Source organism: Bemisia tabaci, chromosome 5 (assembly GCF_918797505.1).
Source record: "Bemisia tabaci chromosome 5, PGI_BMITA_v3".
Classification (NCBI taxonomy): domain Eukaryota; kingdom Metazoa; phylum Arthropoda; class Insecta; order Hemiptera; family Aleyrodidae; genus Bemisia; species Bemisia tabaci.
In genome coordinates this window covers 46,177,510-46,203,301 of record NC_092797.1, presented here as the reverse complement: position 1 = coordinate 46,203,301, position 25,792 = coordinate 46,177,510, and the positions used below count along the sequence as shown (strand labels likewise).

At 40.4% G+C, this 25,792-nt stretch overlaps 2 protein-coding genes across 3 annotated transcripts in view; both read left to right on the top strand.

Moving 5' to 3' along the window:
- Positions 1–25,792, top strand: part of Nca (neurocalcin homolog) — a 355,612-nt gene that overhangs the window by 139,289 nt on the left and 190,531 nt on the right. The gene's annotated exons all lie outside the window — the stretch shown is intronic.
- Positions 1–25,792, top strand: part of LOC109031240 (neuronal calcium sensor 2) — a 342,919-nt gene that overhangs the window by 138,943 nt on the left and 178,184 nt on the right. The window contains exon 3 of the mRNA XM_072300829.1: positions 1,983–2,027. The gene's annotated coding sequence lies outside the window, so the exon portion shown is untranslated. The remainder of the gene's footprint in view (positions 1–1,982; positions 2,028–25,792) is intronic.

Below are 25,792 nucleotides of genomic sequence, written 5' to 3'. Positions count from 1 at the left end.
GCGGGACGGCCCGGATTTTTCCGATCCGGTTGTCCCTGAGCGGAGCGTCTAATTTCCTGGTCCACGTTCGACGCGTTTAATTTTTCAATCTTTACCGGGTTGTTCTTTCATTTCCTGCGCTTTTGTGCACGTATCTCCACGGTTGCCCGTTAGGCTCGTTAAACCCCCCTTTTCGAGGGGGAAAGGGTGGTTTTTGTCGGGGGTTCGGTGCTCGCGCGCGGCGCCCGCGGAAATGAAGGGCGGGCCCCGTCCCTCCACGGTCGGCTGCATCCCTGCTCCGCTCCGAGCGCAGGGTTGCGAATCTTCAAACGCCAAAATTACCTGGGAGCTCCGCGCGACGTGGCACGGTGGAACAGGGTATCGCCTTAAAATTTTCCAGATTCTATCAGGACTTGAGGTCAATCAGGATTTAATCCCGATTTCATCAGGATTTGAGGAAAAATCGGTCGTAAAATCAGGATTTGAGAAAAGTCGGCCGTCCGCTTATTTTCCGTCAATTATCCGTTATCTGTCCGTTGAGTTTTCTCCACAAAAAAATCAGGATTTGATCAGGATTCGGAAAAATTATGAAATCAGAATTTAGCAGTCAAAGATCAGGAAAAAATAGGATTTCATCAGGATTTCCCAAAATGAAGAAAAACTCGACACCCTGTGGAACGAGCTAATAGAAGATATTGGACGTGAAATTTTTGACTAAAGTTTCAAATTTTGATGTTTAACTCCCCACAAATTCAATCTCAAGAGGTATCTCTGTCAGAAAATTTCACGAAAAAACGAATGAAACCACTTTTCAACTTGTTTTTTTTCATATTTTCAAAATTATAAGCTTTCAAAGTTCTCAGATTTTGTCCGAATTCTCGTATTAACTCGGTCCAGTGTGCCTGGGGAGTTTTTAGCCCGCTGGTTGACAGACCTGATCAAAGATAGAATGCACCCTGGTTGACCACAGGATCGAAAAACTTGGAAAGCTAGGAAAAGTCTGAGGAAAACTAAATCACTGAAGAATCGTCTTTTCCCGGATGAAGGAAGTAACTCTATGCCGAGCAATACATTTTTTCTTCTGATGAACTTAAACATTTTTGTACAACGAAAGCCTCTCACAGTGCGGAAGTTCCTTTCTGATACCGAATAAAATAATCGGAAGTAACGGTTATGAACCTCGTTATGCATTTCAGACCTTCCTGTCCTGTCCGCAGGGATGCTGGCGGTCTATAAAAAACTGGAAAAATCAGGAAAAGTCAGGGAATTTGTGACGACCGTGAAAAGTCGGGGATAGTCAGGAAATTTGGAGAAAAAGTTAGGGAATTTCGGACACATCACATTTTCGCAAATCACTGAAACGTATCCAGCTGTTTACCCTTTCTGGTCATTTTTAAGGATTTTCATCCTTTGACCAGCCACTGAATTATTTTTTTCTCACAATTTGATCTCCAAACAAGGAAAGTTAGTTCAAAATTTAGCAATAGTCAGCGTATTTAACAAAAAAAGTGGACATTTTGTTCAGAGGAAAAGTCAGGGAATTAGAACATTTTGGAGTCAGGGGAAAGCAAAGAAAGTTAGGGCAAATCGAGGAATTTGAAGTTGAAGAAATTATGGCAACCGTGATTTTCGTTCAACGAACGTCTCTCATAATGCGGAAGTTCTTTTCTGAGACCGAAAAAATGCATCGAAATTAACGGCTGTAAGCCTCATTGTGCATTTCAGACCCCTTGCCTGTCCGTTCAAAAGTTTATGTACGTTTTTCTCATTCCTTTGTCATGGATAATATATTAACTGTACTTTATTGCCTCATCTTTTAAAAAAACACATTCACCACTCCCATCACCGATGTCTATAATTTTTGTTTTGATAAAATCCGCCGCGTATTTCACACGTAATCCGGCTTGAACACGCGTTTAAAAATCATGCTAGAAGGTTGTTGAATGATAACTCAGCAGATGCGAAGCACAATTTCGCTGATTCATATTTCTCTTTTGTTACAGGATGGAAGCCGTGATCCAAATCCGCACCGAAGCCTTTCATAACAGGTAAAACGATTTCCTCCTATAACAATGTTTCATTTTTTCTTGTTTTAACGCCTCGCTCTCTTTTCCGCATAAACCGACCTAGATACACGCTATGAAAACGCGAGATAGCCCATTCATAATTTCATCTCTTTTAAAAACAATCGATTCTATCTAAATGTAGGACTGGAAACTTAAACCTCTGAAGGATAAATTCATCGGGGATCAACACTTTATTTTTAATTAAACCCATTCAATAGGAATCATTTCAATCGATTCACTAGAAGTTGATATACATGAAGTAGACGCAATATTTAAGATACAATGGGCTAGTAGACAAGGTGTAAACTGGAGAAAACCATCCTATGTTTCCTCTTCAAAATCATAAGTAGGAAATATTCATACGGTGGGAAGTTCAGAAATCAACTCTTGAACAAGATATTAACAAAAGCATTTTTAACACAAATTAAACGATAGAAAGATTATACAAATGAAGTCATTTATATTTTTGCATCTTAACTAATGTTAATTTTAAATATGTACAAATATTTTGTTTAGAAGTTAAATTCCAGACATCCTGTCGTGTGATTTTTTTCTCTCCGTAAAATTTTGAAAAGAAATTATGTTGCTTAGTGATTTAATTCATACTTTGTCTAGAGACCTATATCCATTCAAAGATTACTGAGGATCTTTTGAGGACAGAACGAAATTTTTTGAGGACAATCTCAAGGATTTTCAAGGATGTAATAAAAATGTTAAAGGCCCCTATCAAATAGAGAAAAGAGGAAAGACAGAATGCCATGAAAATCTAGGCAAGAATTTTCGGATCAAAAAGGCTTAAATTCATTTCTCCTTAAACAAATTCACACAATAATATTGTTTTAAACTTTTGAAGTTCAATATGTAACTTTATTTGACTCACCTGAACAGAATGTCCTGAATTGTAATTTAAGCTTTAGCAAAAAAAAAAAAAAAAAAAAAAAAAAATCAATCATGCTAAAACAAAGTTACAAAATTTTGCAGCTCTCAGAAAGTTTAAAAAAGTGACTACGTGCCCTTTTGATCCAACATGCTTCAAATAAAGCACTTATTCCAACCGAATATAGGAAAAAAAAGTTTCAAATGTAATTCGTCAGTCCTTGCAAACTTTACCCTTCGTGAGCGTTCCAATGGTAAAGACGACCGGATGGGAATTTTCCTTTCAGCAATGCATCGCCGCACACTGGGTCAATTCAATGTAAGAGGGTAGAAATAATTTGAATCTTTAAAATCTCAAAACGCAGAAGTTTGAAATGGGCCGTATCGTCTCTCTATAAAGTTGCTCTGAAGAAACATTCCTTATAATTTACAATGGGAGGGAGTAAACATTAAAAGTTTGCAATTTCGTCAAAAATTTCATGTCCGACCTCTATATTGCCATGCTGAGGAAAAACGTCGTATGAAAATGTGTGAGTTGTCAAATTTCCTCCGGTAAAACTCTTATTTGCAGGGAGTCATGAATATTTTCTCTTGTTTTCTTCAGATAATTTAGGTCCGATTGCGAATAATTCCCTGGAAAATTGGAGGAAAAATATTCATAAGTTTCTCCGGAATATCGTATCTTCTTAAATGAAATTGGGCAACTTCTAAAGGCTCATACAGCGTTCTTCTGTAGCAGGGCAGTCTCAATGCTGCAAAGCTAAGGAAAAACGCCGTATGAACCTTCAGACGTTGCCAAATTTCCCCCGAAAAATGAAATGAATTTACAGGGAAAAGTTGTCAATTTTCCCCACCAATTTTCTCAGAAAATTTTGTTTGCAATTTAATCTAAAATATCCGCAGTTTTCAAGAAAAATACACATATCTTTCCCCAAAAATTCATGTTTTACCTGGGGAAATCTGGCAACTCTCGAATGTTCATACGGCGTTCTTCCCTAGCATGGCAGAATGGCGTGTTCCACTGTGCGGTAGCCCGCCCGTTCTTTTCAGAGAGATATTCACAGCCGCCCGCACCCGCACAAACCCACCTGACCCAGTTTCCCGCACTTATGGCGGCCGTAAAGTAGACAGGAGCATCCCGCGTTTCAGATAAAATTTCAAAGGGGATGCAACGCGCATACGTAATTTTCCAGTCGGGTAGTGGCACACAAATTAAATCCAACAACTTCTCAGATAGTTTTCTTACGACCGCTTGCGCTTATCTCCAGTCGGGGCATCTGACCCCACAGTTGCATCCTTCTCCACTCTGTCTTGCGAAGGAAGAACACCGTATGTAGCTTCAGATGTTGCCATATTTCCTTCAATAAAAAACGGATTCGCTGGAAAATTTGTGGATATTTTTCTTCAAATTTTTCTGATAAATTTGTTTGCAATTCAACCTAAAATATCTGAAAGTTTCAAGGAAAAATTGCATAACTTTCCTAAAAAATACATGTTGATCTGGGTAAATTTGGCAACTCTCGAAGGTTCATACGGTGTTTTTTCTTGGCACGGTAGTACTCCATCCAAGATTTCCAGTTGACTCAACGAAAAAATCGCTTGTCTGTTTGTATTTCGACCGAGTTTATCAGAATGGAACGAACCCACATTTTCGAAAAAATTGAGTTAAGAATCATTTTGAGTTCCACTAGCCGTATATTTTCTCCTGCCATATAATAAAAGTCGAAAAACAGAAATCATTTTGTGGAAAGAGGGGTTTTATTTTGTTTTCTACACTGAGCCTTATGCAGGAACAAAACTTCAAACCTATTTTTCTCAGTTTCAACTTGATGTGGGTTGGTTCCCTTCTGATGAACTCGGTCTATTTACCCTATCGATAAGAAATTCATTTCGAATAACGTACTCTTTTAATCAGTTTACGGGAATGGTACAGAGTATCATTCCCAAACAGCATTGCCGAATCCCAAATCGAAAGTGGCTCATTTTCCTTCGTTCGGACGGGTAGTTCAGAAAGTTTTCGTTGAGTTACTTGACAAGGGTGGCCAGCGGGCCGAGCTTCACTGTCAAAATTTATCGCCGAAACGTGACTTATCCGTCGCACCCTTTTAATAATGAAACTGGGTACTGCGGTGGCGACCGATAAACGCTTTAATATCGGTAATTTGAAGTAGATAATTAAATGGGAAATCCCTTCATCAAGCAATCCACCGCCACCATCCGACAGACTCTGCCATGCAGCAGTGGTGATGCTTTTGAGTTGGCAACATTGCTTTTGCTCCATTTAAATCCATTAAACATCCATTAATCCATCGATTCTAGATGCGGCAAGCAGCCTCATCTAGAATCGATTGTTTTACACACGTTTATATGAAAGAAAAGCAGTGTTGCCAACTTTAAGAATCGCCGTTGCCGTGCAGTAAATGGACCACCATACAAAATACAATTTGGGTGCCACCCCAAATGGAACCAATTATTTTCTAAACCACCCAATCGCTAAAATTTCGAATGCGAGAGAAGCAAGGAAAACGCCTTATTCGCTTTATTGACAATCTTCGAATTCCAAAAAAAAAAAAAAAAAAAAAAAAAAAAAAAAAAAAAAAAAGGATGTTCTTTTAGAAAACTATATTGGAATCAGACATGATTGATTATACCAGAGAAAACAAAGAAAAAACAACCCCTAAACCACCAAAATTGAGATTGGCGCTCTCGTGATTTGGAAAATAATCGGTTCAATTACTTAACGCTCTAGGGGGAAGGGGGTCGAGGAGTGCGTTACGCCATTTTGTTTTTAGGTGTTACAGGATTGGGACCTACGCCACTAAAGCGGTACACGGGTAAGCGGTAGAGGAAGGGGGAGAGGGGTAAAAAATGCCGGAAAAGTGCGTTTCGCACTTTAGAGATGGCCCCTCACAGCACCGCAAGCCATGTTACTTTATCAATATTCTCTGCAGAACATGCGAAAAGCACCAAATTATAAAACGAATGGGAAAGGTCAGGGCTATGTGTCTGTAAGAGTTTTTTCGCCGCCCCTTAAATCTGAAGTGTAAAAACTTATTTATACCTGGAAAATTTTACTTTTTAACATACTTATCAAGTCAAAAGTTATATCGTATTAAGAGTATTATTTGGTGTACGAAGTTATAATTTTTCCGGTGAAGGAGCTGGAATGAAATCCGTCAAATGTGTAGCTAATTCGATGTAATAGTTTTGGCGGCCAATTAGTCTATTAAACGAACCGCTCAGCCCGTTGCCAGCAAAAAAGTGATCATAAAAGTTGAATGGTGGAATCGTGAAATCCATAGTTTCCGCTCATTGCCAAGGGGCGAGTAGAGGGTTTCTATTTACTTCAGGATATTTAGATAAGTTATGTAATTAAATATTTGCTGTGAGTCGGTACATATCGAAAGGAATTTTACTTTGTAAGTCTAAAACTCTCTTAGCCTTGCGCTTCCTTGATCAAAAGACGGAGCTTAATATTCCAGGATCAAAGACAACATGCCATTAGTCATCTTTGACATCGGACTTCAATAAGTCGGAAGAGTTCAAACGACTGAAGGGGGATTAAGTAGAATGTAAAGGGAGATTCTGATCTTCCGCCAGGTGTACCGTCAACTTAAAAAAAGACAACTGAGCACAGACGGCGAAGTATATAGGCATGAGAATATAGGCAGCAGAGAAGCCGAAAATAAAAAAATAATTCAATATATTTTTTATTTTAAAAAAAAAAAGTAGATACCGCCTTTGTTTAAGTTAACAAGGAATGATACTTTCTTATAGGGGTCATTCCTCCAAATACGGTGAATGTTTTCAGGAATTATTTTATTATCACCGAGTACCAGCTTGGGTGAACGATTTAGTTGAACCAGCACGAAAACGCCTCAAAAGCGTAAGTTTCGATGGAATTCAAAGGAGAATATGTAATAAAACTTCTTGCTCAAATGTATCGAGCACTCATGAAGATATTTGTTGTGTGTGTTTGTAGTGAACATTCAAACAAGAACGGAAAAGTCAAAGTATCGGCGCATACATCGATGTGCATAATTTGCATGCAACTTCTTTCAACTCAATGAATAAAATAAGAAGAGGAAACAGATCTAAGAATGATTTTTAAAATTCTCATTGAAAACTAAAAACGTTCAAATCATTAATAATCCGCAAAACTGCATTCCTATATCGAGAAAATATTGCAACAGCTATCTTCTCTAAGAAAATTTATGGCTACGTGAAAATTACAGAAGTTCAGCGGGGCATCAAGAGGTACAATGAGTTCTTTTTATGCCCGTATTAACTTGAAAACAATTACTAGCTCTAAACGCTCTTTACGTCTAATTATGACAATGCAAAAATTCAACTACTACGTTCCCGCCACAAGTTGCAATAAAAATAATAAATAGAAGTAAGTTGATTGTGGAACATACTTTCATCGATTCCCCGTGCCACGAGGCCACGGCGACGCGACAGCAGCTCCGTTAATGATTGCCGTGTCTCCTACCGCGAAGTTAGATCGCCTTCAAATAAGAGTGTAGGCAATTCCACTCCGGAATGCGCGAATAGTTGCCTATCCCATGGTCATTCTCTTTCTGAATTATATTAACCACATCGCGATTGCGAACGGGCCCTGTCCGAGAGCTCGTATGTTTTTGTCAGTGCCTCTTTTATAATAATTTGTGAAAAGTGGTGAAGAACGGACTTTCGGTAAACTGACATTGATAACTCGTTTCCAAGTAATTTAGTACAAACCCCACCAGAATTATCAAAGCCTGTTCAAGCCCGTTGATGAACTCGCAATCGCCTACCAAGCGAGCGCTTTTCGCCAAATTGAGCGTGAGAGTTTCATTCGAAATTCCCTCTTTGAGTGTATCGCATTTAATCGGAATGACTGCACAGCACATTCAGGTCAACTAATATTGATTCAAATCTGTTTGCAAGAGTTGCGCCCAATCACATCCCGCTTTTTGTCACAGTCCCACCGTGTTTATTTGGGGCTTTTAAATTTGTGATCCTTTCGATATTCAGTAATTAAAAGTGATCGAATTCCGCGTACGCATCCCAGATCGTATATTGAGGTAAAACAAAGTGGTCTATAAGCATTCGCTGTGAGTGTGATTCCCTGCAATGCTGTTTGTTGATTAAAGGAAAAATTGGCTCTTCATATGCACCACACATACCATAAAAAACCTCAAAAGAAGGCACCCAAAGTGAGAATAACTTGGTAGAAAAAGAAAAAAAAAACGGTTCAAGCGGACTATTTAGGTCAATCGCATTACAAACAAGCGTTTTATGAGCTTGAAATTGCTTTTTAAAATGTGTTAAGGCGAGAGAGGTATGTGTACAATCTTAATTTCCGTTGTCGCGTCGAAGAGCTTTGAAATCTCTGTATAAAAGGTAAAAAATTGTAAGTTTATGAGACCCCGAATCATCCGGATGGGTATTGGGTGACTTTATTGGCTTTTGATTTTTCAGTTTTGATGAAACTCATTAAGATTCGAGTCGAGTTTATTCTAAGGTGGACTAATAAGATTTGCTATGTAAGAAGATAAACGTCAGTGGCGTAGACAGAACTTTGTCATGATAGGGCAACCTAACTCGAGGTGTTTATGCTTTATGTATGAATATCTTCCACGGGGGAGGGGGTGGGGGGTAGTCAGAGTCAGAATGTCCCTGAATATCACGAAAAAATGACCTTGTTTCACTACTTTTGAATTATTGTGGGGTGTCCCGACTTCTTGAGACAAACTAACTCCGTCCACACCACTGGATCGACCACCGGAACAACCTCTGGGAAAAAATTCATACTTGGAATAATTTTGTCACTTAAGTGCACGGCTTATATCCTGCGCAAAGTTTTGATAAGGAAACCTATTTGATCCTTGTCTGTTTATACATTCCTCGCTCGAACGGTTAAATAACCTCTAATGTTGGAGTCAGATTCTACCAGTGCTACGAAGTGGCCGTTTCTAGAACTGTTACGATGTAGATTTAGATTCACTCTATTTGCGATCACTATCTTGTTGGCCTGCAATGCGAACCCTTGAGCAAAGCTGCCGGCAAAGGGAAATCGCCGTATCGGCATCCAAATGTTGCCAAATTCCCTCTTAGAAAATATTTATTTTTGAATATAGTTATGAATATTATTTTCTCATTGAAACTTTCAGACGCTTTTGATCAAATTACGAACGAAATTCACCGAAATACCGAAAGAAAAATATGCACAAAAATCACGAAAATTCTTGTCGTGTCGAAGGATATTTGGACCGCGTTTAACAGAAAGGAACCAAGCCACATTAGCTATTGCCAAATTTAACTGGGTAAGTAAATTTTTTACGAGAGAACGTTTGTGCGGATTCCTTTGAAAATTTTAAGGAATTTGCTTCGTACTATGGAGAAAATTCACTGAAATTTGCACGAAAATCCGCCCAACCGTTTTCTTGTAAAAAATTAATTTGCCCTATTAAATTTGGCAATAGCTGATGTGGCTTGGTTCCTCTCTGTTTAACGCGGTCCATTTGGCAACGTCTAAAGGCTCATAAGGCGTTCTTCCTTAGCACGCTAGTATGGTGCTTCGACTTTATACTGCGTATTTGCCCTCGACTACACGATCAAGATGCTGAATACAAGATGGAAGCAAGTCGAGTTGCTATTACATTACACTTTTATCGTGATAGGATGATGCAAGGAGCATGAGCACCTAACTGTTTATTCGAGCAAAATAAAGGTAAAATCTCCAAGTGGTGGTGGGTGCGGTATATTCATATCTCACCGTAATGGAGCGTTTCGACTGTGTATCCCTAGGCAGCTTTCAAATTGACGTTGCCAAACATACAAAAAACCCTCTCGCTGCTTCAACCATTCAACGGCAAGGATGAGATTAAAAGTATGACAAGAACTCGAACGAGAAAATTTTGTATGCAAACTATTTTCAATTATGCCTTCTTAACCACCTGTCATATCTTCAATTGTCAGGTAATTTCACCAAAATGTGTCAGGGAAATGTCAGGGAATTTAATTTTCTAAATTCTGTGGCAACCCTGACGGAGCAAAAAAATGAATTTAAATTTTTGGCCGAAAACATTCTCTAGTATCACAATGAAAAAATTGCGAACTGTTCAGTCCATTTTAGTATCGTACTATAATAGAGTTCACAAAATCACCGTAACTCTGGGTGCATTAACATATTCGGGCTTCTGGTCGCAAAATATTTGTAGGCAATTCCTTGATGCTCTGCACGAAGAAAAGTATAGTAAATAGCTTCAATGAAGACTCTCGACTAAAAATAGTCAAATTTTGCAGGTTGCACATAACCATAGAGTCATTTTTTTCACGGTGCAGTAAATTGAACCAGAATCTTTTAGTTGGTGGACCTGTAGTTTAACTCGCCTTTTTACCGAGTTGTAACAATAACTCAAGTTTTAGATTTTGTGTACCAAGTTCTCTATCTTGTAGTCACATTTCAGGGACGGCCCTGGAGCCAAGATCTCCTCTCATCGACGGCCACATATACGTCCCTTTCTCTCTGGCACCACTGCACGGGTACAATGGACATGACATCCGTCCCTTCTTGGGTCGTGGTCTGGTGGTGAGGTGGATGATGTCACCGTGCGATATCAAGGTTGCCATGTTGTGAGTTGAAATGTTGGCATCTTACATGGGTTTAAATGGGTAAATAAAGTGAATTTTACTGCAGAATCTTGCAACAATGGGCGATATGTAACGTGGTAACACGCTACAAATGAGAGCTCGCACAGCGTGACGCCACCACTCGAGCAGGGCTAACTGCGATACCCACTCGCCCCCCGGAATAAAATCCGCATCCCTGAAATATCCTGAAGAATAACGTCGTATGAGAACTCGAACGTTGCCTAATTTCCCTGATAAAATGTTCATTTCGGAGGGAAGAGCTGAACATGTTATCCTTTCAATCTTCAGGTTCTTTAGATGAAATTGCACATGCGTTTTTGTGAAAACTTGGAAGGAATATAGTCAAAAGTTTCCCTGGAAACTTGCATTTTATCAAAAGAAACTTGGCAACGTCTGAAGGCTCAAATGACGTTTCTTCTTAACCCAGCAGTGAGGAGGGTTGTTTACCGAAACAAGTTTCCGAGGATGGCTTTTCCTTTCTCGGACATGGGAACAGCATCGTTCAGCATGTTCCGTGGAGGAAGGAAGCGCTGTCGAGATAGTGAGATGGGTTGTAGATGGTTTTTTTATACTTGACGCGTGGACCACGTTTCATTCTTTCGTCGGGCGGTCGCGTGATTTTTCGTTGTCTGACATAAGGGCGCAGAGCTCTATTTTCATGCGAAATCATGAAAGTATGGAGTTGAATGGATGACAGAGCAAGTCCGCCGTGCTAAGAAAGAACGCCGTGTGAACATTCGACAGTTGCCAAATTTCCTTCAATAAAATGTTTATTTTTGAGGAAAGATTAAGAATATTTTTTCCTGAATTTTTCAGGGACCATAGGTGAAATTGCGAATGAAATTATCTGATAAATTGGAAGGAAAATATTCATAAGTTTACCAGAAAAGTCGTGTTTTTATCAAAGGAAATTTGGCCACGCCTGATGGTTCATACGGCGTTCTTCCTTAGCACGGCAGTAATCCCGACGTGTATAGGTACGACTTTACACGTCAGTGCATCGCGCCAATTTTGAAACAAAAGAACGTAACTCTGTTTCAAGATTGCAAAATTTTATCATATTATTCATTTTTTATAAGAATGTGACTGAGCAATTTCTGTACAAAATTTTGCTGATTTTTGCATGATTAAAAAGGAATCAGCGTTTTCAGGTAGGAACGCTTAACAGTTCCCTTGTAAAAATACTATTTGTTAATGGAAAAACGTATTCACGTCTCCTCCACCGGGAAAAGATGAGTGGAGCCGTGGAGCGACGTATCGAGCCATATGATTCGTGCAAAGTCTAAAGTTTACAAGCTTCTTCTTTTTTTATATATAAATATATTTAATCTATCCAGCTCATTAAAGTTCATTTTTAAACTGCTACATAAAAACCCGTTTTGTTCGAATACCAAGAACTTAGAGGTTAACTTCCCACTAAATCAGTATAACTCAAAAGAAAATCCAGTCAATTATTTCATGATCACCCTCGTTGTTCGTATACAGCTTAAATATAAAGCCTAGTATAGGGGAATTAAATGGCGAAAGTTTTACCAAGTCTACCGACAAATTTCAGAAATCAATAGCAATCTTGTGGACGGGACTTGTAAGTACATGAAAGATCGTACGGTCAAAGTAAACCGTAGGAAAGCCTCTTCTTTATAAAAAATTATCGGAGGAAGCCAAGACGATTGCACTTATAGATGTGAGGCTACCAAGCGGGCGAAAGAAAAATTGATCAATTCTCAGAAGAAAAACAAAGAGATTTGCCGGAGAAATGATGCTGTTACGTCTGGCGCTTCCCTCATTTTTTTCGTGTAATCCAAATATTAAACACGGGCTCGTAAACCGTTAATTTATCTTCACGCTCCCATTCTGCCGTGCTAAAGAAAAACGCCGTATGAACCTTCAGGCGTTGCCAAATTTCCTTCGATAAAACAAGAATTTGTTGGTAAACTTAGGAACATTTTTCTTCAAATTCTGTAGGTAATTTTGTGCGGAATTTCGCTTAAGGCTCTTGAAAATTTCAAAGAAAAATATTCATAACTTGCTTCAAAAATAAACATTTTGTCGAAGGAATTTTGGCAACCTTTGAATGTTCGTGCGGTGTTTTGCCTTGGCATAGCAGTATTCTTGAGCTCTTATTTTTCATTCTTCCCTAATTCTACTTTATGCTCGGAAGTCAGCTCTCACCGGTAGCGGTCGGTTTTTGTATGCCTGGTTGTCTATCCGAGGCCTTGTAGGGGTTTTCACGTTGTTTGGTCCATCTTGCTATCGGAGATGCTAAGTTTCATGAATTTTCTTCCAATTTTTTAAAGCAAAATAATTTGGTTGATCTATGTATAAGCCCTCCCATATTGAATTTTAAGCTGTTTTAGCATACTGCATAGTTACATACATAGTTGTGCATCATTTGAAAGTTGAAAATTGACGAATAATACCTCTTTCAGCGTAATTTTATGTCAGCACATAGACTAGGTATCTATTTCTGTGATGTTTAGTAATTTTTGGTTTGGTAAACTTTGGTTATGTAGTTCTGTTAGAAAACTATTTCAGTAAATTTCTAGGAACACTTTTTTCTATCCCCCTTTCCCATTTTTCCTTATCTCTTTTTTTTCCTTTTTTGGCCATGCCACCATACCCCCCCCCCCCCCCGGATCCGTCACTGCCCAAAGTAACCTCAAACTCGGAAATTTTGAACTTCGCAAAAGAATCCGTTCTGGGAAACTTTTCCAAGTTCCATTGATAAATTTTAATTTCGTCTCAGACGCAGAGCGACTCGCACCTTTTACTCGCCGAGGTTGGTTACTCTCTGAAAGACCGAGGCGAAGAAATCCTAAGTTTCCCCACCCGTGCATATTTTATAAGGTCCTAAGGAGCCGTCGGAGTTTTGCGGAGACGCCCTGAACATCTACCGACTTGGGGTCAACCAAGCGAATCCGAAAAGCCCTTCCTCGCCTCGTTATATTTTTACATGAATTAATTCGCGTTGCCAGTCGCCCCTTCACAGAGGGGGTCGTTACTCAATGTTTTGTTCGTAAACCTTGGGTCTGAAATGAACGCATTTCTGCCAAACGGAACTATGTGCATTATGACGTGAGCTCCGTAATGCATGTAATCCTATGGGTCTCAGGGCTCATGTCTTAATGCACATAGTTCCGTTTGGCAGAAATACGTCCAAATTCATGACGGATCCTGTCGAAATTGAGCGTCGAGTAAGCAAGTGAAACAAAACTTCAGCGGAGAATATTCAAATGGACCGTCAGATCGTCTCCTTCCGGCAAAAGTATCACAAGCGCCGTGCAACGTTTCAAAATTACCGCCGCCATTTTATTTTTTTACAGAGAAATTGTTCAACGAAGCTGTCCGAAAATTGCACTGGATTTTCTTGGTGCTGCTGCTAAAATTTAGCGAAATTTTCAAACAGATCGAACCAACAATTTCTCTGTAAAAAAATAAAATGGCGGCGGGGATTTTTAAACGTCGCATGGCGCTTGTGATACTTTGGCCGGAAAGTGACGAGATATGGGAGAGTTATTGAGAAATCAACAAGACGAGTTTCCTCATCAACAGTTTCCACGGACAACTTTCAAAGTATTGAAAATTTCTAAAATCAACAAGCGATCGAAAAATCACCTCTTAGTTGAAGGTTGAAGGTAAATTTAATGTCCACGTGTCCCGTACACCTGTTCATCCTACGACCAAGCAACTATTTTTACTCCGGTGTAGACATTCTGCCTAGCCTTCAAAATTGAAGGTTAATCAAAAATCCGAAGCGCTTAATCGCAAATATTTCTCCTTTTGAGCCCATATTCAATTATTTGCAAATGCGAAAGCCCCCAAAAAATATTGACGTCGTACGTAAGACAAGTTTCCATGAGACATTCCAGAAATTTTTTTTTTCTCTATTCAAAATATAGAGAACTACAAAGTATTAACTCTATTCGCTCTATAGAACTACAAAGTATTAATTCTATATTCCAGAAATAATACAAGAAGATCGATACATATACTTCTAATATCAATGAAACACTTTGGTCATCATCCGTGAATCAGTTCATATCGCACACCGAACTTTTTAAAAGGTAACAAACTTATTCGGTTCACTTCACCGAAATTCAATTCTTCTGACATAGACATTGATTACTTACCTAAACCTTAAAAGTGTCCAATATGATTAGAAGTTCAGTCCCTGGAACCGTTTTTTTCTTTTTTCTTTTTCTTTTTTCTCAGGGAGGTGTTTTCAAACTTAACTTCCCTTGAATCGGGTCTTGTTTGTCAAGCAGGTCACTCATCATACTTTTCATCGTTCATTCTTAGTCGCTTCATTACACTGGAAAAAAAAAACACATTGGATTTAGGGTCCAGACTCTTAAAAACATTGACAAGAAAAAATACTCTTGATTCAATCGGATTTTTGCTTAAATTAAGAACCAAGCCTCTTAATTTGAGCGGATTTCCTTTTGAATTAAGCAAAAATCTGATTGAATCAAGAGTATTTTTTCTTGTCAATGTTTTCGAGAGTCTGGACTCTAGATCCAATGTGTTTTTTTTCCAGTGTAAGGATCCCCGAAAGCAATCTTTACAGCATAGAACACACAGCTAATAGTGCACGGTATGCACGCTCCTTCGTCTCGGAGTAAATTCGTGTGTAACGCCGCATATGCATTGAGTGTGGTATTGCGCTGTCGTGCAGGGGCGCTTTGACGCGAATAGCCGCACGCCGCGTATCTTCCCGCTAAAGAAAGAACGTAACCTCCTCCCATGAGCGATCCTGTCGTTCATATAATTCCATGCAATTCAAGGCTCACGAAGAAGTTGAGTTATGCCTTTTTGTGAGGAAAACAACGAGGTTAAGACCACGTTTCACCGTTTCGTGTCATGCAACACTTATGAATCGCATAAACCGCCCTCGTTCGCCTCCCATAACCCAAGTTAAAACAGCGTAACTAAGACGAAAACCATTTGTAGGTACGTGGATTTTGTTTAATCGTCGAGAATTCTGCCCTTCCCTGGAAGAACCGCGGACACTTAAATGGAAACTCTGTGCAGTTGAGCTGTTTTGTGTGGAATCGTCGAAGATTCTACTCCCGTAAGAAAGAACCTCCTAACTTCAATAGCGATCATATTTGAAGTAGCTGGTTTTTGCTCAGCAGGGGAATATTTCCCCACCCTTTACGGACAGAAACGTCTGCGCTCCGACACAGAGACCTCGCTTTGACGGATACGAAGTGAGTGACTTCGGTGTGACGTCAAAGGACGCATCAATAGTGAATACGTCGCTTTCGGTTTGGGGTGGGTAATGGGGGGGGGGGGGGAGGTAGAGGCTGCGTATCGCTAGATCATTTAGGCTTTGATGAGCGTCTTTGAAATTTTGCAGAGAGCAGTTACCTCTAAGGACCGAATTCCTTTGGACCCGATTTTAGGCTCGCGGTATTATGTTTGAAGGCTTTGGCGCACTCATATTTCGTGGTGGGGACCGGAGACAGTCAGAAGCCCCGCGGTATTAATAGCGACTCGAATCGAAGGTAGGTACTTTGGGGTCGATTCATTTGGAAATTTGAAACCTACTTTGTATTGAAATAGTTTTTCCGAGTCATTTTAAAGATGGTATGGTCATACAAAGTTCTGCGAAATAATTGTAATTTTGTGAATTGGAACAACAATTGGATCAAATTTTTCAGTTAGGAACTACAATTTCAGGCTTGTCCATAAAAGCACCCACCTGCATAAGGAAATTTATCGCACATATGATGTTTCTATCATGAGCCAGAAATTGTAGTTCCCAATCGAAAAATTCAGTCCAATTATCAACCGAAGGACACCCCATTTTGTCATTTTCCAGACAAAAAAACGGAACTACATTTGTACCGAGTTTTACACAAATGCACTAAGTTGCATCAATTTTGAAGCGAGAAAAACAGCTCTGAAGCCATAAGTCCATAAGACTCAATGTTAAGTGCAAAGTTTAATGACTGGTTTTACGTTCGAAATTTATTTTCCTGGCTTTAAATTTTTGGCATGAGAAAATTCAAGACCAGTCAAATTCAAACCTACTTTCTACTTATTTCTGTTCCAAAATGTGAAATTGTGCGCTTTTGTTGAACTCGGTCTATTTCAACGTTGCAAAACTTCATTTTTCTAACTGTTCTTTTCACCCTGAATTTATCGGGCATCTATGGCCAAAAATCACCAATTCTTCCTCCGATTACACGCAGCAATCAGGCAAACCTATAGAAATCGCACTGTCAATATTTCCGAGAGCAGTTGAATTACTTGATTCAATTTTGCAATCTTAGACATTAGATTCGAATATACAGTTACGTTGCTCCTTATGGAAAACGACGATTCCCTTCGCAGAGTTAATGGCATGCCTTCTATTAATGTCTGACCATAAAAAAGCAAGCGCTAAAGAGGAGAAGGGTTTGTAGGACTTGGAGACTTGACGAAGATCCGATGGGAATTTCGCAACATGAAAGTTCTCATGTGGCGTTTTTCCTTTGAACCAGTGGCGTGGCGTGCTTTGCGATGTATCGATTGATCTACCATTTGAACCTATGGAAAAGAATCGATAAATAAGGTATTCGCAACGGACACCTTAATAATCGATTCTTTACCATAGCTTCAAATGGGGAAATATCGATGATCGATCGCACGCCTCGCTCTGCTTTAGACGGCAGAGTAGTTTACTATGTGCTATATTCACAACGTGCAGCCACCGAAGCTATAGAACCTAAATTAGACCGATCCCAACTGCTTAAGTTGGCGTCTTTCCTCTCGCATGCGAGCATAAAAAGAGAGAAAATAGTGGCCGAAATCCCTCCCTCATTCCGATCATTCTTCGACCACGTCATAAAACGAAGAGGTTGCGAGGTAAAGAGCCGTGGGCGTTGCCACATTGTCCGATAAATTCAGTATATCTTTGTCTTCATGAGTGTGCTGCGGTGTTACTGGCAAGAGTTGTACTTTTAAATATGGATTGTTTTTTGTAATAAGGAACAACAATTTCTGGCTCACGCATAAAAACTCATATCTGTGTACAAAAACTAAAGGCACGCATGTTGTTTCTACTATGAGCTAGAAATCGCAGTTCCTGATTGCAAAACGTTGTCTAAATGAAGTCTTGAGAAAATGGACCTATACTACCGTCCAAGTGGAAAATTTTAGCGAATCCTCTATTTTTCGTAAAATAGTCAATAATCATCTGACAGCCACCGAGAAATTGTTCGGATGATTAAAACTCGAAGAAATTTACCAGTGACTCCATAGAAAGGATCTTTTTAATTTCATGGTAGGCAGGCAGAACAGCAGCTTGTGCTGTCCTCTGCATACTTGCATATTTTCGTTTCAGACACATTTAAAAAAAAATGTAAGGTCAGAAGATGGTAAAAGAATGGCTTCATTATACTGAAGGCAGCAGTAAGTACGTCTCTCTAGTAGAATAAACTTAATTTCCTGGTGTTTCGTCTAAAATGACGTCAATTTTTGTCCACCGCTTATGCTGCTCGTTATATACAAATAAGACGACTTTTGCTGTTTTAGCTGTTAGTTTATCCAAATCAGATCAGTTGGAAAGGAACTCGCTTCCTAAACTGTTGACCAGAGTAGGGTTGGTCAATAGAGGAGAGTATAGGCACGTCAAAATATGCAACTCCCAGGGTCCTGAAGGGTCGCACGAATAACACGAGAAAAATGCCGCTGCCAATCTACGGATTCCAATGAACCACTAGACAAGGTACGAATTTAAGCATTCTGATACATGTTTCCTGGTCAGAATTTCACGTGGAGCACGATTCGCACAACGAAAATTACTTAAACCAACTGCTAACGAAGATATTAACGTTTTTATTTCACACTGGTTACGAGGAATTTGAACTGCCCGCTCACAAGAAACTCAAAGCTCTACGTGAGTCAGATCGCGCACTACAACGGTTTCAGCAAGCTTCTCAATCGAGCAATGTTCATTTCCCACCATTTGTTGTTCAAACTATAAGCAATTTGCTATAGCTGAGCCAAAGCATCAAGATTGAGGTTGACAGATTTAATATCGCAGCGGCTGTCATGATGACGATGATATCGCAGGAGACTTGGCAACCCGCGGTCGCGCGGAGGGTGGGCCGTGCGTGCGGGGTGGTATCGCTCGGTCCGTAAGGCGTCGATTAATTATGTCGCTCTTGATACACCATCCATTCGTAGCTCGCCTCAGCTGGGGCACCGCTCCCCCCGCCACGGCATTATACCGCCGCTTTGATGGATTGTTGCGTGGCGGGGGTGCCCATTCGTTCGAGTAATTCTCTGATCACCTCCGGAGGGAGCCAAATTTGCCCCATACTCGGCGGCTGTGTCACGTGGGTAGCGAGTTTTCACCTGTAACCGTGTGGGGGCCCGGTACCCCCGCAGAGTAAATTTATCCCCGATATGTTTATTTCTCTCTCTATCAGCGGTAACTTCGTTATTTTCAGATCACGGTTCGTGACGCCTTTGGGTGCATTTTCATTTTTTCTTCTTTTTTTCAAATTTTTAAATTTTCAAATTCAAATCCTTAAATTTGTGAAATTGCCAAAATGTACTTGGAACTTGTAAGTACTTGAACAGGCCAGTTGGGTCAGACGCAGCATAGCATTTTTATGGTCTAAGCTTATAGATTAGCAGAAAATAATTAGATCAAAACGCCTAGTTTCTACGTCCAATACATAGAGAGATACCGTCCGAAACATGGTGTATGACGTCATCCAGCGCGGTGATGCATACTATGGTTTCTTCCACCTTAGATTCATCAATCAGTGAAACGTCATTTGCCCTGGCTGATCGGCTTGAAACATGGATGAAACCAAGGTAGAAGAAACCGTGGTACACACCGTTACCGCGGCGGATGATGTGACACGCTGTTTTTATCGAATCGCGATATCTCCTTTAATATTGGACGCGGGAACTCGGTTTTTGGACTTGTCTTATTACTTTTTTACCAATACCATCAAAACGCGCGTCCCTGAATTTTACTATGTCCGGTCATTTTACTTACGATCGCGTAGTAGAAAGGGCTTTTTCCCTTTGCTGTAGAGACTTTTGAAGTGTCAAACAGCGTCCACTGTACGCGTCGCTTTCTACGTAAATGTTGCTTTTTACATAAAATTTGCTGTTTTACAGAAAAAATAAAGGATAAATGTATGGATATAACTTCATGTAGGAGGTTTTGCGTATCTCTCCAATCGAAGGCGTTTTTAATGTAGGTGAATCTCCCGAGTCAACGATCTAAACATGGGAGTATCCATCGATAAAATAATATGAAAGCACCTCAAGGAGGAGAGAGAAGCTATTAAAATCAGTAGGCGAGAAAGTGGAACCATATTTAATTTCTGACAATCTTTGTAACGTTATAGATTCAATCACTGTCATGTCACAGGAGAGCGATGAATATCAATTTACTAAGCATCTAAGTAGGTTATATATTTGTTATTGTTTGATTGAATTCGATTACATCATAGAATCATAGCAACGCCACCTTTGAAGTGTTTATAACCTGATTGATATTTTGAAGTATATCGATATCAATTACGTCTTTCTCAATGTAAAATGAAGAAGTGTTTTCACGTGGTTTTTACAGTGTGCGGGTGTGTGTGTGTGTGTTCCATGTTAATTGAGTATGAAGAAGAAGACATTTTCATTCAAATTAACTAAACCGCCAAAGAATAAACCAAGAATGCTCTCAGCGATCACGGAGGAAAAAAGCCTCTGCTGAGAGGACTCAACTTCAGACCATATGGAACACAAGTTTTCAGCCCAGGTGACCGAAGTTTTCAGTCCGTCGAATCGAATTTCAGTTCATAAACTCGAAGTTTCTCGTTACGAATACGAGTCTTGGGAAAGCCAACGAAAGTTCGGTACCATTAGCTGAAAAGTTCAGCTATCTGAACTGAAAGCGTTGAAATTCCGTATGAAGCGACATTATTTATCTCCGTGATGATTTGTTATTCCGCCTTTTGGAATGAATGACTCAAAAAATTGATTTTATGATCTCGAAATAGATTAAATGAGAGGCGAACATCCTCATTTTGTTATGCGGGTTTAGCCTTTTGCCTATGAGTATGACGTCCAGTTTCGAAACACTTGGCAACTCGTAGCTTCTGCGGTGGAATTTTATTATTCATGACGAGTTTAACACGGCGACACACGGGTATCGGTGGCGAGTTAAACACGGTTTACCCGGGGCCAACGATTTGGAAGTCAACATCGGTGGATCCGTTTTGGTTCACAGAGGATAGGAATTAGCGTCAACGAGTTAATTCTTGTCCGTCGATACGAGTTGCCGCTTCCGCCGTCAAAAACCGTGACGTCAGTCCTAGCCTTAAAGGTGTTACGTCACTCGGGCCGTACAAACAGTGACGTTACGGCTGAATCCCGAAGCTTAAAATCACTTATGAGTTCAGAAAATGTGGGGATACCTCCATCTTCAAAAAGCCTCACTGCGCTGATCTTGCCTCTGCAGAGAGACTTGTGCCATTCCTGCCACGGATCATTATTGAGATTGATAGACAAAGCTATAGACAAAGCGACTGACAAAGAAGACGAAGGGAAAATAGAGCGATCCTGTCGGTTGAAACGGGTGGCTGTAATAGACTGAGGGGAAAATGCTCTGAGCTTGTTCCTGGCAAATTCACTGTCTCGTCAAAGGAATTTGGCAATGTAGGAACACCTGCAAAGTCATCGATATGCCGACAAAAGTTTTGGAAAGTTGGTGATCGCTGTTAATGAGAAAGCTGGTTAAAAAATCCCGCCCCCCCCCCACTGAAATCGTCAATTTAAATAGAATGATAATTTCTCAACCAGTACATTCATACCACAGAAATGTATCTTAGTATACAATTTTAAAACGCTTATGAATCAGTTGACTTACTGACTCATGTTCTATTCCGTGGCTCACGTAAAATCTGAAGCTCCACCACAAATCAGACGAACGGGCGTGAACTCCAAATGATCCACTGTATGCTGCCCATGAGATGTCGCTCAAATTCGGTAGAAATGTTGAGCAAGACAGCCCCGTTCACGTTTCTCCTATCTTTGGCTGTGTCTGCTCTCGATTTTTTCTCTTTTTTTTTCACTTAGATGTCTGATTCTTTTTATTTTGCGTCGAATGTAAAGTGCCTTATACTGTCGTGCTAAGAAAGAACGCCGTATGAACATTCGAGAGTTGCGATATTTCCTCCAGTAAAGTGTCAATTTTTCAGGAGAGTTATGAATATTTTCCTTTGAAATTTTTAGATACTATAGATTAAATTGTGACTGAAATTCTGTAAAAAAATGGTAGAAAAATATCGACAAGTTTCCAGGAATTCCGTATTTTATCGGAAGAAATTTCGCAAAGTCTGAATGCTCATACGGCGTTTTTCCTTCCATTTATGGTCCATGTTATGATCGATATCTCGACGGAGCCACTCATCGCCGGACATTAAACACGAGCGCCTGTCGCCGACCACTCGACACACCAGATCGGCCGAGTAATTGACAAATGTTGAAAAGCGGAGCTTCCACAGTTCTAGTGACGTCATCGGGAAACAACCTGTGCACACACGATGACAGACCCGAATTCGGAGTAATCCTCGGAAAATATACTCGAATGCACAGTGTCCGCGGCGGCTATTATTGCCACTCCGGTGCAGGTAATTTATCGGCCAGCACTTGCATTCTTCCTCCCTCGCCTGCCAGATTTCTGACTCAAGTTACGAGGTGTCGATCGGTCTGACATTGAACCTATGGAAAAGGATCGACAAGGAGGGTTGTTCATCTGACAACAATGTCAGTGTCAGAGAATTGTACCAAGAATTGTTTTGTATTTATTTACAATTACTACGTAATTATATATTTTTCATATTAAAGACTAAGAAAAATAGGGCGTTTGCGACGAACACCTTAATAATCGATTCTTCACCCCAGTTTCAAATAGGGAAATATCGCTAATGGACCATTCACGCCTCGCCACTGTGCGACTACAGTCCAATGTTAGAAATGAGACGATAACTACAAGTTTAATTCGGTAGCTGTACTCGCATTTTTTGGTAAAAATATGTTTGTGGCTTGCAATACTGCCAAAATTGTGCACTTTTCCATAGAATTTGTAGCAAATGAAATGCATTTACAGTCGATGTATTGCCACACAATAGTAAGGAAAAATTCAGAGCAGCATTTTCTTGAACGATCCTAATTTTACCTACAAATGAAAAGAGGAGAATTAGAAAAAAATGTGTTAAAAAGCAGTGTCAGGCGTTGTAAACCAAACAATTTTGCGGCCGAATGGTAGACAATTTTTAATATTGCTGCGTTTCCAACGCCTCGTCTTCACGGGGTTCCCTTCTGCTTAACGCGGTCCACATGATTGGCCCAGAACGTTTTGTAATCGGCACTGTGATTCAAAGCGAAGAATAAATTTAACCTTAGATGACCAAGCCGGGTCAAATTTGAACCGAGGCTTGCTAAAAACACGTGTCCTGCGAATTGTATGGGACCGGTACATAAGAGCTCTAGATATACATTATACAAATCTGCAAATAAATCCTAAAAAAAGAATCAGACATCAAATTGAAAAGAAAAAAAAAAAAAAAAAAAAAAAAAAAAATCGAGAGTCAACACAGCCAAAGTTAGGAGAGACGTGAACGGGCTGTCTTGTTTAACCTTTCTACAAAATCTGAGCGACATCTCATTGGCATCATACAGTGGAGCATTTGGAGTTCCCGCCTCGCGCCATCGCGCCTTCAATTTCGCAGATACAACACGGACATCCATCAAGCACGAATAGTTGTATCCCTCACGTATTGCGCAATGCTTGAAGTATCCTTACGGGTTTGTAGGCGCCGTCATCGCCGCACTTCCTCTCCCTTGCTCTACTGCCATACTGTTCTTGTTTCCGTTCGTCTAATTAGTGGTGGAGCTTCAGAGGTTACGTGAGCCACGGAATAGAACATGAGTCAGTAAGTCACGGGACGTTTCGTAGGATTTGTTCCAAGTTCGAATCGCAGAAATGAAACTTCCGGGCTTTTTCCCCGTTAAACAAAACAACAAAATCTCTTCTTTCTCCCTCTCTGAATCGCACTCCGCAAAAACTCCTCTTATACTATGATTAGTATTGACTTACCTAATATTTTCCCAGCTTCGCAAGAGATCTTTCCCCGCGACAAATCCCACGAAACGTCTTGTGGAGACAAGGCCCAATAATGTTCAGTTGATTTCATCTTGCTCAGGGAAACAGAGGAAACACAAGGATGAAAAAACGGGAAACAAGGCTAAAAATACACAATTTATGAACCCGAGACATTTCGACTCAAAACTGAGTCATTTTCAGTCGGAAACAACAAAATTTAAAAGAAAAAACGATAAGAACAACCTCCCGGTCCCGGCCGCCACCATGTAGATTGTAGGACTCAGGTTTTTATCGTTTTTTCTTTTAAATTTTATTGTTTCCGACTGAAAATGACTCAGTTTTGAGTTGAAACGTCTCGGGCTCATAAATTGTGTATTTTTAGCCTTGTTTCCCGTTTTTTCATCCTTGTTTTTCCACTGTTATCATTGTCTTGGGCTGCTCTTAAAAAATTGTATCTTTGCTCAGAGAAACTGGACCTCAATTTGGCAACGCTACACGCTGGCGAGTGCAAAATCCTTGGAGTAAAAAATTCATACCCCTGCCCGCTTGGCCGAAGAAACACCTGCGCCCCCTTCCCCGCCCCTCACATTGGCGTTGTCCTGTGGGCCCTCGAGCTTTTTCCCTGTCATCCCGTTGGAGTCTCTGCTTTCGTCCTCATGTCCCGTAAAACTAGTCATTTTGTCGTTTCATGCTCAAAGGCTCAACGTTACCACCGTGACAAAGGCTCTGTCCTCAGAGACATGGAGCTGTCTTTTTAACTCTCTCCTCTGGAATTCTCTTTGGAACAACCGGAATTCCTCTTGGGGAATGGAGCTTTGAGTCAACAGACCCGGAGGCTGAGCATGGCCAGCGCGGCGTCAACAAGCTGAGGGACCTCAAAAGTGGCATGGTGTCAACGACCATAGTGGCGAAAAACGGTCAAGTACCTCGCAAGTAAAATTCATGCATATACTTTCTCTCCGCGCATCCTAAGAGTAAGGTAGAGCAGGGTTAATTTAGGTTGGATCTCCGCCAGTCGGGTAGCCGGAAATTTTTCTGTGAGGAAGGGGGTGTCTGCGGTCAAATATTCTCTCATTTTGGGGGTCTAAAAGGTAAAATGAAAATCACTAAAATGACTTTTTTTTTGGTAGGTCATATGGAACCATGAAGTTTTAAGGTGGCACAAACCGAAGTTTGGTATCAGACAATGGTGAAAAATAGGAGCTGTAGTATGCCGAATGAAAAAGTTCTCTTACCTGAACAGACTGAACTTTAGTCCTTATGGCTAAAAAGTTCGGTTGCCTGGGCTTAATATTTTTTTATACCAAATCAGCCGAAGTTTTTTCTCAATGCGTATCCTTGAAATGTTTTCATTGGACTTGCGAGCATCGAATTCAGTGGGGCAGTGACCAGTGGAGGGTCATGAATCATCGACTATCCATATCATCTAATTTGAAGCCACGGTGAATAATCGATTTTTTAAGGTTTTCGTTGCGAACATCTTGATAATCTTTCCTTTGCATTGATTCAATTGGCAGATCAATCGACTTATGGAAAGTTGTGCGAGTCATCGACTATCCAACTGATCCCATTTGAAGCTACGGTATATGGAGAATCGGTTATCGAATAATCGATTATTTTCCATAGGTTCAAATGGGAAATCAATCGATCTATCGGAGAGAACGATGTGCAGTGACCAGTCGTGAATCATCGACTATTCACATAATTCCATTTAAAGCTTTGGCAGAGAATCGATTCTCGAACATTCTGATGATCGATTATTTTTCATACGTTCAAATTGCATGTAAATCGATCTATCGGAAAGCACTGAGAGCGTCGGAAGCCAAGACGCCGGCCGTCGCCGTCCAGATGGAGGAGGGACGAACGGGAACGCCGAACACATTGGCCGGACTAATTACTGCCAAGTTTATGAGCCCCGTAATTCTTATTGTGACGCTTTGGTACCGTTGCCAAGTCTGACCCGTGCAGGGGCCTTGGCCGGCAGACGGCTAACGTCCGCGAACGCCCCAACGTGACGAGCACGTAGATATGATTCGATTCGGAGGAATTTCTTCGTCGCTAACTACAGTGTGCTCACTTTTGGAGATGACGCAACGGTAACAAAGCGGATATTGCCGTGTAC